Below are 11,264 nucleotides of genomic sequence, written 5' to 3'. Positions count from 1 at the left end.
CGTAATAACTTGTGATAACATGTCTGAACAAGATGTACTTTGAGGCACCAAGATATCACTTTGAAAACAACTGATAATCAGAGCAACATGAATCCTGCTAAAATTAAAGCAACAACAACCATCAAATTTATGTGAAGCTTAGGTGAAAGAATGGTGAAATCATTGATGTTTACAAAAAGTTTATAAGGACAAGGCCCCAAAGAAACCAAATTTACAAATGGAGAACTCATTTGCAGAAAGGAAGGAACGACGTTGAAGACGCAACCTCAAGTGGCACACCAGTCACGTCAGTTTGTCAGGAAACAATCAACTTTGTGCCCTCACTGAAGGGACCCATGACTCCCAGTGGAAACAAAAGCCAACAGCATGGAAATCTCATCTGGTTCAGCTAACATAACCCTGAATGAAGAGCTAAAGGGAGGCAAACTTTCCACACAATGGGTGCCAAAACCGTTGCACCTAGATCAGCCATAGATAAAGGATAGAGATTTCAATCAATGGAAATTTTGAACCAATGGGATCAGGATCCCGAAGCATTTCTTCAAAGTATTGGAACAGGAGATGAAACGTGACTTCGCCAGTACGATCTGGAAGTTAGTGCACAATTAAAGCAATGGCTCCCAAGTGGTGCAAGTGGCCTAGGCAAAACAAATGGAACAGGTCAAGACTGAAGGTTACTGCAACAGTTTTTTAGGGATGCTCAAGGCATTTAGTTTGTTGACTTGCTGGGGGCCATAGAACGATAACATCTGCTTATTAGGAGAGTGCTTGGAGAAAGTGGGCCGATGATTTTGCAGAAAAATGCCCCGAGAGCCCTTCTCCAGGACAATGCTCCTGCTCCTTTCTCTCATCAAACAAGAGCAATTTTGTGAGAGATTTGTTGAGGAATCATTAGGCTTCCTCATTACAATCTTGATTTGGCTCCTTCAGATGTCTTTTTGTTTCTGAGTCTTAAGAAACTTATAAAGGGCACCTATTTTTCTTCAGATAATGATATCAAGAAGTTGCACTGAAGTGATAAAATCTACCAGGATGCTCAATTCTTTTTTCAGTTATTTTTTGTTTTTTGGAGATGTAATAAATGGCAGATATTATTGCTTACAAGATGTTTTGAACTTGATGGAGCTTATATTGAGAAATACAATGGATTTTTAAAATTTTTAGCTTTTAGTTGCACTTTTCCATAAGAATTTTGAAATGTCTTAGTAATGGTAGTTAGTTCCTAGAGTTTCTGGGAGGATGAACATGTCAACAGATATGAATACGTAGATAAATATATTGTGTTTAATAATTATCATTGTTGAAATGTTCTGATATTTATGAAAGCTATTTGCTTTTTTTAAGATTTATTTATTTATTCGAAAGTTAGAGTTACTCAGAGAGGAGAGGCAGAGAGAGAGAGAGAGAGAGAGTGAGTGAGAGAGAGTCAGAGTCTTCTATCCACTGGTTTGCTCCCCGATTGGCTGCAATGGCTGAGCTGTGCTGATCCAAAGCCAGGAGCCAGGGGCTTCTTCTGAGTCTCCCACGTGGGTACAGGGCCCCAAAGACTGGGGCCATCTTCTACTGCCTTCCCAGGCCATAGCAGAGAGCTGGATTGGAAGTGGAGCAGTCAGGACTTTTAACTGGCACCCATATGGGATGCCGGCACTGCAGGCGGCGGCTTTACCTGCTGCACTACAATGCATGCCCCTCATGTCCCTTTTATAAAGTGACATAATATTTGCATCTACCCCACACAATCCTCCAACATACTTTAAAACATCTCTAGATTATTTATAACCAATACAATATAAATGCTATGTAAATAATTGTTATGCTGTATTGAGTAGGGAATAAAGAGAAGAAAAAAGTCTATTGTGTTCAGTATAGATACACCCAACCCAGGCTCACCTTGTGGTACATTCTAGAAGATCAATGCTCAGATCAGGACTGGAGTGATACTGAGAATGTATCAAATGATAAAAAAAAATGGGTATGCCTGCCCATTGCTTCACTCACAGGGAAACTGTTTAGTGTTTACTGTGTGGCAAATTTAAATTTCATTTTTTGGGGCTTTCTGGAATTTCCTTTTTAGTGTATTGTACCCATGTTTGCTGGAGTCTGAAGATTTGAATCTGCAGATACAAAGGACTAAATGTATGTGTATATAATAATGGTATGTGTGTTAATATGTACTTACAAGTTCTGTTTACTCTAACAGTAAACTATTTTTCACAGAGGATTTCAAAAGTACGAAAGCCAAAAAGAGAATAAAGTTATACCAAATTTTACCACCCAGAGGCAATGACTGATAACACTCATAGCCAAGCTCTTTCCATGAATTCTAATAGGTAAAAATTAATGTGTAAAGTAATATTTAACTAGAAATGAATATATTTGAAAATTTATGCATAGCAAAACTGAAGTTACCTTGTTAAAGCCTTTAAATTCTGAGAGGAAGCAGGCATCCAACTATCAGTGGCATTGTGTGGTTTTGATACAGTTATTGATCCGTACTCATTCTCTCACATTATTACTTATCTTGAAAACCATTCTATGATTGTTAGAGATTTTTGATGAATTGATTCAACACTCTTAGGACTCTGTTCCTTATATTTTGGCCAGAAATGATATGCCTTAATACATTCCACTGTGACTACAAATGTGGGAACCTTCCAACCAAAATATTAGTTTCCTTGCATTTCCCAGAGTATATAAATGGATTTTAAAAACACTTAGTAGAGGTACTATCTTTGGGGTGGAGTGATTTTACTGTAAATAAAGTGTGTTAAGATTAGACTTCCCCAAGGATCTTACCAATCCAAAATACCACTTGTTTAAGACCTTATTTGTAATACTAGCCTCATTCATAATCATGTCCTCATCACTCCACCATTGATCGAGAGATGCATGAGAAACTCTAACCCCAGACATGTGAAAAAACATATCAGATTAATCAGTAGAGATTACATCAGTAGTTTGGAACAAAAACCATACTTGAAAAAACTAAGATTAAAAAACCAATTTATTTAAAATCAATTTTGGGTTAATAAAAGTTTATATTATCATGATGAATTCCATCAATTCATGTAGGTTGTATTGTCTTATATATAGATATGTATGTGTGTATAATGTGTTCTTTAAATCTATGAAATATAGAAAAGTATACAGTGAAAAGTTAACTTCCTCATAATGCCATCTCCCAGAGATAACTCCTGTATTTACATATACTTTGCTATACATACAAAGATAAGTTCTAGAATAAGTAGTGTTTCACTTGTGATTCGGAATAGACACATTTGTTATTAGCCATTCCATTGGTTAAGAAACTGATAAGGTCAAAAAAGATACTGATTTCTTGATTCTAAGTGATGGTGGGTTACTACTGCACTACTTATATAAATACTTTTAAGAGTCCTGAAGTGACTTATTTGAAAAGTCATGAACTTAAAAAAATACAAAAAGCAAAAATTACAATATCCCCCCCCCAAAAAAATGAATTTGTTCTTCACATCATTTATATCAACAGAGTTTGTGGCTTGTAGATGCTCACTCAGTAAGAGTGCATAACATTTTAGTGACTTATGCCCAGGTGTTGATGGCAAGAAAAAGTCATTGGCAGTGTATCAGAAAGGGTTTAGAGAGGAAACAATTGGTACACTCAGAGTGTTTAACTGAGAATAATTTATGGGGATTTTGTGCAGAGGTGTGGGCAGGTGTCTTCTTTACAAATGACTTACTACGTTTTGTAAGTAAGATCTAAGTCAGTACTCTCATAGTGAATATTCTATCTTTTTTGCATATTCTCCTGAACTTATTGGTAGAAATATACAAGATATTATGAGTACATTTTTTTTATGAATCTCTTCTTGGTTTCCCAGACCTGTGCTCCTCAACTCTTTTCTCATCAACGCAAACTAACCCTAATCCTATCCTGGGAGATTGAATGAGGCTTTTTTTTTCCATTTATTAAACTTTTATTTAATGAATATAAATTTCCAAAGTACAGCTTATGGATTACAATGGCTCCCCCCCCATAACTTCCCTCCCACCCGCAACCCTCCCCTTTCCTGCTCCCTCTCCCCTTCCATTCACATCAAGATTCATTTTCAATTCTCTTTATATACAGAAGATCAGTTTAGTATATATTAAGTAAAGATTTCAACAGTTTGCCCCCACATAGCAACACAAAGTGAAAAAAATACTGTTGGAGTACTAGTTATAGCATTAAATAACAGTGTACAGCACATTAAAGACAGAGATCCTACATAATATTTTTTTAAAAAATTAATTAATTTTCTATGCCATTTCCAATTTAACACCAGGTTGTTTTTTTTTTTTTTCATTTCCAATTATCTTTATATACAGAAGATCGATTCAGTATATAATTAGTAAAGATCTCATCAGTTTGTACCCACACAGGGCACACACTGTGTGAATGAGGCTTTTAATCCCAGTCTACCCATGAATCAGGTTGAGAAGATGACTGCCTTGGCACAACTAAGGGGGGTTCTGCTCCAGGCCCATTTCTTACTTTCTTCAAATTACAACTTTATATTCCAAGTATCAGACTGGCTCAACTTTGATATCATTGTGAGAACTATTCCTCCCCTTCTGACACCTCAGACCTGGAGCTATCCGGTTCTTTTTCACAGTGTCTTTGCTGTCTATCCTTATTTGTTCTTCTCACTTCCCAATTGGCTGATATTTTGTACTAGAAACCTCACATGACCCCTTCAAAGCTTACTCCTCTTCCTTCAATATCAGTTATTAATACCACTCCAAAACTGAACCTGGGAGTGACATTTGTTCAGTGGTTAAGACATCACTTGGGACATTCATATTCCATATTAGAATTCCTGGATTCTGGGGCCAGAGCTTTGGTATAGCGGGTAAAGCCTCTGCCTGTGGGGCCAGCATCCCATGGAAACACCGGTTCCAGTCCCAGATGCTCTACTTCCAATCCAGCTCCCTTCTAATGCACCTGGGAAAGCAGTGGAATATGGCCCAAGTCCTTGGACCTCTGCATCCATGAAGGAGACCTGGAAGAAGCTGCTGGCTCCTGGCTTCGGAGTGGCCCAGCTCCAGCTATTGTGGTCATTTGAGGAAATGAACCAGTAGATGGAAGATTTCTCTCTCTCCTCTCTCTCTCATTCTTTCAAATAAATACATAAAACCTAAAAAAGAAAAAAAAAATTCCTGGATTCAAATCCTGGTTCTGCTCTTGATTTCAACTTCCTACTAATATGTACCCTAGGATACCTCCATCTAAAACAGTACTTACGTAAGTGTGTAAATGCTCTAGTGTTTTGTTATCTGATGTATGACTCAGTACCTCTTGCAGGTGATGCCTCAAGTACTTAGGTTCTTGCCACCCACATGGGAGACCCAGATTGAGTTCTGGGCTCCTGACTTTGCTTGGCCCATCCTCAACTATGGCAAGAACGTGAGGAGTAAGCCAGCAGATGGAAGATCTCTCTCTCTCTCTCTCTCTCTCTCTCTCTCTCCATCTCTCTCTCTCTCAATCTCTCTGTCTCCTTCTCTCCCCTCTCTCCCTCTCCCTCTCTTTCGCTGCCTTTCAATTTTTTCTTTAATAAACAAAAATGTAAAAAAAAAACAACTTGAATCTATGATGCTAATTTAAACTTTACACTCCCCTTCAATCACATTCAGTCACCTCACTTCATGATCTGTCCTTACAGTCTTTCTTTTCCTGTAATTAATTAATTTATTTTTGAGATGACATTTTTCATTTATATTGTAGTCAAAGGCTTAATGCTCTACTAAAAAACCATACTGCCTTTTTTGCCCATTTATTTATTCCTTTTCACTTGCTTTGTGCCTCCTTTGCTTCTACCTTTCCCACAGGATTCCTTAGTAAGATTTAAAATTACACTGTACAGGGGCTGGTGCTATGGCACAGTGGGTTAATGCCCTGGCCTGAAGTGCCAGCATCCCATATGTGTGCTGGTTCGAGACCCAGCTGCTCCATTTCCAATTCAGCTCTCTGCTATGGCCTGGGAAAGCAGTAGAAGATGGCCCAAGTCCTTGGGTCCCTGCACCCATGTGGGAAGCTCTGGAGGAAGCTCCTGGCTCCTGGCTTTGGATCAGCGCAGCTCTGGCCGTTGTGGCCAGCTGGGGAGTGAACTATCGGATGGAAGACATCTCTCTCTCTCTCTCTCTCTCTCTCTCTGTATCTCCTCTCTCTGTGTAACTCTGATTTTCAAATAAATAATCTTTAAAAAAGAAAAAAATAATAAAATTACACTCTACATTTTATCTCTTTACCAACTGCCTCTTCAGGTGTAAGGATAGCTAATGCTTTCTCTTCATTTTAGATTTTAAACGTTGAATACTCATACCTCTGAGTGATTTATTTTCCTTTCAGGATTAGAACTGAAAAGACAATTTGGCTTACAGTAATATAAGAAATTTTTAAAGCCTGGCACTTTACAGTTTATTGGGTACAACTGTAAAAACTCGTCACAGCCATGCCATCTTGTAATTAAAAAGTTTCTGTTATTTTTGAAGCCCTGTAAGAGGTTCTGAGTCATACACTGGATAACAAAATGTTAGAGCAAACATTTACACACTTATGTAAATACTGCGTTTAGATGGCATACTCTGGAAACCTCTTTCTGCTAAATCAGCCCATCTTTTGATTTTTTTTTTTTCCTATTCTAGTTTTTTGTGAACTCAGTATGACAATGTGAAGCTTTTAATATAGTTTCCTTTGTGGCCAGTGCCTCATTGCTAAATCTGCTGGAGTTAACAAGGCCAAGGACACTGGTTTGATTTCCCAATGGATCCAGTATCTTCCTGTTAGATTGTAGCCACTGAGTGTCCTTCAAATCATGACCAACCATTTCATAAAAGTTGTCATGAGGCAGGCCGGTGCTGTGGCTTAACAGGCTAATCCTCCGCCTTGGGGCGCCAGCACACCAGGTTCTAGTCCTGGTTGGGGCGCCGGATTCTATCCCGGTTGCCCCTCTTCCAGGCCAACTATCTGCTATGGCCCGGGAGTGCAGTGGAGGATGGCCCAAGTGCTTAGGCCCTGCACCCCATGGGAGACCAGGAGAAGCACCTGGCTCCTGGCTTCGGATCAGCGCGATGCCCGGCCACAGCGGCCATTGGAGGGTGAACCAACGGCAAAAAGGAAGACCTTTCTCTCTGTCTCTCTCTCTCACTATCCACTCTGCCTGTCAAAAAAAAGTTGTCATGAGGCACATGGCGAAGAGGAGTCAGTGGCCATTCAACATAAAGCAAGTTAGGGCACACATCCTACTGGAAACGGCGCCGATCAATCTTCACATACGAATAATTCAACATTTATTTTAGCTGTACAATTTGTTGCAGTGGCACCTCTATGACCCTCAACTGTGTTATTTTTCCCAATATTCTGTCTTCTTTTTCCAGTCTTTCACCTGGATAGCTTACTGAATTTGTCGTGAAAAGAACATGGTGTTTGGAGTTAGATCCTTATCACTAATGAGTTCCGTGACCTTGGCTAAATTTCTTAACCTCTAAGTTTGTTTCTTCCTCTGAAAAAACACCTACCTTATATGGTTGTAAGAAATAAGGGGCCGGCGCTGTGGTCTGGTAGATAAAGCTGCCATCCTCAGCACTGGCATCCTACGTGGGCGCTGGTTCGAGTCCCAGGGCTCCATTTCTGATCCAGCTCCCTGCTAATGAGCCTGGGAAAGCAACAGAAGATGCTCCAAATACTTGGCACCCTGCACTCAAGCAGGAGACCCAGAAGAATCTCTTGGCTCCTGGTTTTGGATCAGCCAACTCTGGCTGTTGTGACCATTTGGGGAGAGAATCACTGGATCGAAGATCTCTCTGTCTCTGCTTTTATCTCTCTCTCTCTCGCCCTCTCTTTCTTTCTCTCTCTCTCTCTCTCTCTGTAACTCTGCCTTTCAAATAAATAAATAAATCTTTTTTTTAATTTGACAGATAGAGTTAGATAGAGAGAGAGAGAGAGAGAGAGAGAGAGAGAGAAAGGTTTCCTTCCGATGGTTCACTCCCCAAATGGTCACCACAGCCGGCACTGCGAAGATCCGAAGCCAGGAGCCAGGTGCTTCCTTCTGGTCTCGCATGCGAGTTCAGGGGCCCAAGCACTTGAGCCATCCTCCACTGGCACCGAATTTTCAACAGTGGAGTAAAATATAGTCCTCCCCAAAGAAAGTTGTGTTTAATGGAGATAATTCGGCTTCAATTTGGAAATTCCAATTAGTTAAAATGTCCAATTAGGAAATTGCATAGAAAATTAATCAATTTTTAAAAAACATTAAGGATCTCTGTCCTTAATGTGCTGTACATTGTTATTTAATGCTATAACTAGTACTCCAACAGTATGTTTCACTTTGTGTTGCTATGTGGGGGCAAACTGTTGAAATCTTTACTTAATATATACTAAACTGATCTTCTGTATATAAAGAGAATTGAAAATGAATCTTGATGTGAATGGAAGGGGAGAGGGAGCGGGAAAGGGGAGGGTTGGGGTGGGAGGGAAGTTATGGGGGGGGGAAGCCATTGTAATCCATAAGCTGTACTTTGGAAATTTATATTCATTAAATAAAAGTTAAAAAAGTCCAATTAATTAAAATGATATAAAGCAAGGAAAAAATCCTTTCCATTTTCCAGTTGCAGTAACCATGTTTCAACTGTCCAACAGCCACTGAACGAATGGCTACTTGTTTGGACATAGCAGCTTTGAACCTTTTGTTGTCACTTCTAGAGGGTCCAAAGACCTCACCAAGTTCAGCCTTGCTTTCCATGTCGCTTGGTTAAGAACTGTTCCTATAAGGGAAGTTTAGTTGGCCCAATCCTTAAGAGGCCACTTGGGACTGCAGCAATCTGAGTGCCAGGATTCTGGTCCTGGCTCTGCTTCTGATCCAGTTTCCTTTCTCCTGTTCCCTTATCCTGGAAAATGCTGTGTGATGGCTCAAGTCCGAGTTCTGGGCCCAGCCCTGGCTATTGTGGGCATTTGGGAAGTGAACCAGTGGATGGGAGATCTCTCTGTTAGGAAAAAGAAGGAGGGGGTCGAAAGGGGAGGTGGGAGGGAGGGAGAGAATGGAGGGAGGGAGGGGAAAGGAAGAAAGAAAGAATTGTTCTTTTCACATTTACAAGGCAATTCGCAGTGCAAAAGAATTTACAAGTTACTTTCCGAGTATTCCAAGTTCATTATCCGCATTTGCCTAGGAATAAATTCCTCGTCAAAATCAAGGAAACTTTCAGAAGGAGGAAAGCAGGTTATGGATTTGGATATAGAAAAACAAGCTCAAGATGAAGTGGTTGCAGCATTGTCGCGCGATGTTAGATTAGGGCTACCGATTTTCACCTTCCGGACAAGCAACTTTCAGGGTCTGCACTTCTCGGAGCCTACAACTTCTCTCAGAAGAATCCAGGCAGTAGCTGCTGAACTTGCATAGATAGGGATGTAGCCAAAGTCCTCTTCTATTTTTAGCCAGAGCAACTGTTGGCCAATTCAACTTTCTGGGCAGAGAAGTGCACCCCCCTGCAAAACGGACACGCAGAAGGTTAGCCCTTTGCCAGGTCCCCTTTGAAATCCCCTCACACTACTCCCACCGAAACGCGATAGCGCAATTGTTTTCCGCAGCGGCTGCAGCCAGCCCCATCACGCGCGCGCCCCGGGCACCCCCTTTGCCTTCTCGGTCTGGGCTCCGAGCCCCACCGCGCTGCCCAGCTGGGGGCGTGGCCCGGCGCGAAGGGGCGTGCCCAGGGCCGGGGGCGGGGCGGCCGCGCCGGGAGGCGGAAGTTCTCGCGGGCCGCGGGGACGGCGCACGCACCGCCAGTCACTTGTCAGCGCTCGTCTGAGGCGGAGGCAGCGCCGCGCCGGACCCGAGGTGAGTGTCCGGCGGCTGCCGATGCGCGGCTCGGCTCCGTGGCAGGGAGGAGGCGAGAAGCCGGTCTCCTCGTGGGCCGGCTCGCCGAGGAGGAGGAAGGGGCGCACCGCGGGCCGGGGCGGCTCCTCAGGTGCTTTCTGGGCGCGGAGCGGCGGAGGTGGGAGAGCGGCCAGGGCGCGAGCGGCTCCCGTGAGAGGCAGTGCGGGAGTGGGCGTGAGGCCGGAGGGCGAGCCCTGCCCGCTCGGGTCGGCCGGGAGGAGCGCCCTGGAGGCTGGGGGCTGGTGCGGGCGGGCTCCGGGGGGCTCCTGAGCCCCGCCGCGCCGACCTTCCCCTGCCGGCTGCCGGCGTGGCTGGGCGGCCCGCCTCGGGTCTCCCCACGACCTGCGCCAACCCCTCGAGGGAAGACGTGAGTTGTGTGTGTGTGTGTGTGTGCGCGCGCGCTCAGGGTCCTGAGGATCCTTCGTCCCCAACCCCCCCACCCCCAGTATTTACAGTTGTGTAACCTGTTCAGGGAAAACTTGTGCGCCCAGACATAAAGCTCGTTTAAAAAAAAAACAAACAAACAAAACTTGCCTAGTTGTTGGGGCTTTTGCAAAGGCGGTGCGTTTGACAATAAGTGGAAAAAGGAAGGGCGTATGGACAGGGCAGAACTTGGAAAGAAAATCCGTAGCCTGCGCTGGGCAGGGCAGGTCTAGGGTGTGATCGCCGGCTCCTATCCCAGGTCCGCCTCCCTGACCGCGGGGACGTCTGAACCCGCCTGCCACGGAAGCAGCGCGCCCGGGAGCCTTATTTGGCCAACAGGGCGAGGCGCGAACCTCGGCTGGAAACTGTCTCGTCGGCTACTTTTCGTCCTACGCCTGTGGCTTCTGTAGCTCTGCTCCATTATCCCCCTATTGGGGGGGCGGGGGAGGGAACCTCAAACTATTTCTTCCTAATTTCAGGCTCTACTTGTCACTTGGTGCAGATCATCGCAAGTTCTCCACCCTAAGAAGCTCGGGTACAAGTGTGGCAATACCAAGCTTCCTAGTCCTAAAGTGAGGTTATTGTGTAGACTTTACCCCAAAGGAATCCCCACGTTTTCTGTGTTTCAAAGCAGGTTTGTTTCCTGCTGACTCGCTTATTTAGGAAGGGTTTGGTCACTAATAGCTAGATGGAGGAGACCCGGAAAAGGCCACTACAACTGTCGCCATGGCTTAGGGATCAGAAGGTCTGGAAGGCAAATGAATTGCAAGTGAAGCTAGCAGGAGAGTCCAGCTTGGAGATGACGCTGGCTACAAGTGCAAAGACTCTGGCCTCGTCCTGTGACTGTGACCTTGCAGATCCTATAAATTCTGACAACAAGTGGGAGAAGTCAGGAAGGGAGTCCCCAAGTTAAGGGAAGTTGCATGTCCATGGCTTGATATATAAATGAAATAG

At 43.5% G+C, this 11,264-nt stretch overlaps 1 protein-coding gene across 4 annotated transcripts in view; it reads left to right on the top strand.

Moving 5' to 3' along the window:
* The first annotated feature begins 9,775 nt into the window (after positions 1–9,775).
* PDLIM5 (PDZ and LIM domain 5) overlaps positions 9,776–11,264 on the top strand; it is a 224,118-nt gene continuing 222,629 nt past the window's right edge. For 2 of the 4 annotated variants that reach the window (XM_062199852.1, XM_062199857.1), the window contains exon 1: positions 10,862–10,882. The gene's annotated coding sequence lies outside the window, so the exon portion shown is untranslated. Of the gene's footprint in view, positions 9,849–10,800; positions 10,883–11,264 lie in introns of those variants that run through there. The other 2 variants (XM_062199850.1, XM_062199858.1) reach the window with 2 other exon arrangements.

Source organism: Lepus europaeus, chromosome 8, assembly GCF_033115175.1.
Source record: "Lepus europaeus isolate LE1 chromosome 8, mLepTim1.pri, whole genome shotgun sequence".
In the NCBI taxonomy this organism is placed as follows: Eukaryota; Metazoa; Chordata; class Mammalia; order Lagomorpha; family Leporidae; genus Lepus; species Lepus europaeus.
This window is presented reverse-complemented; position numbering and strand designations above follow the sequence as displayed.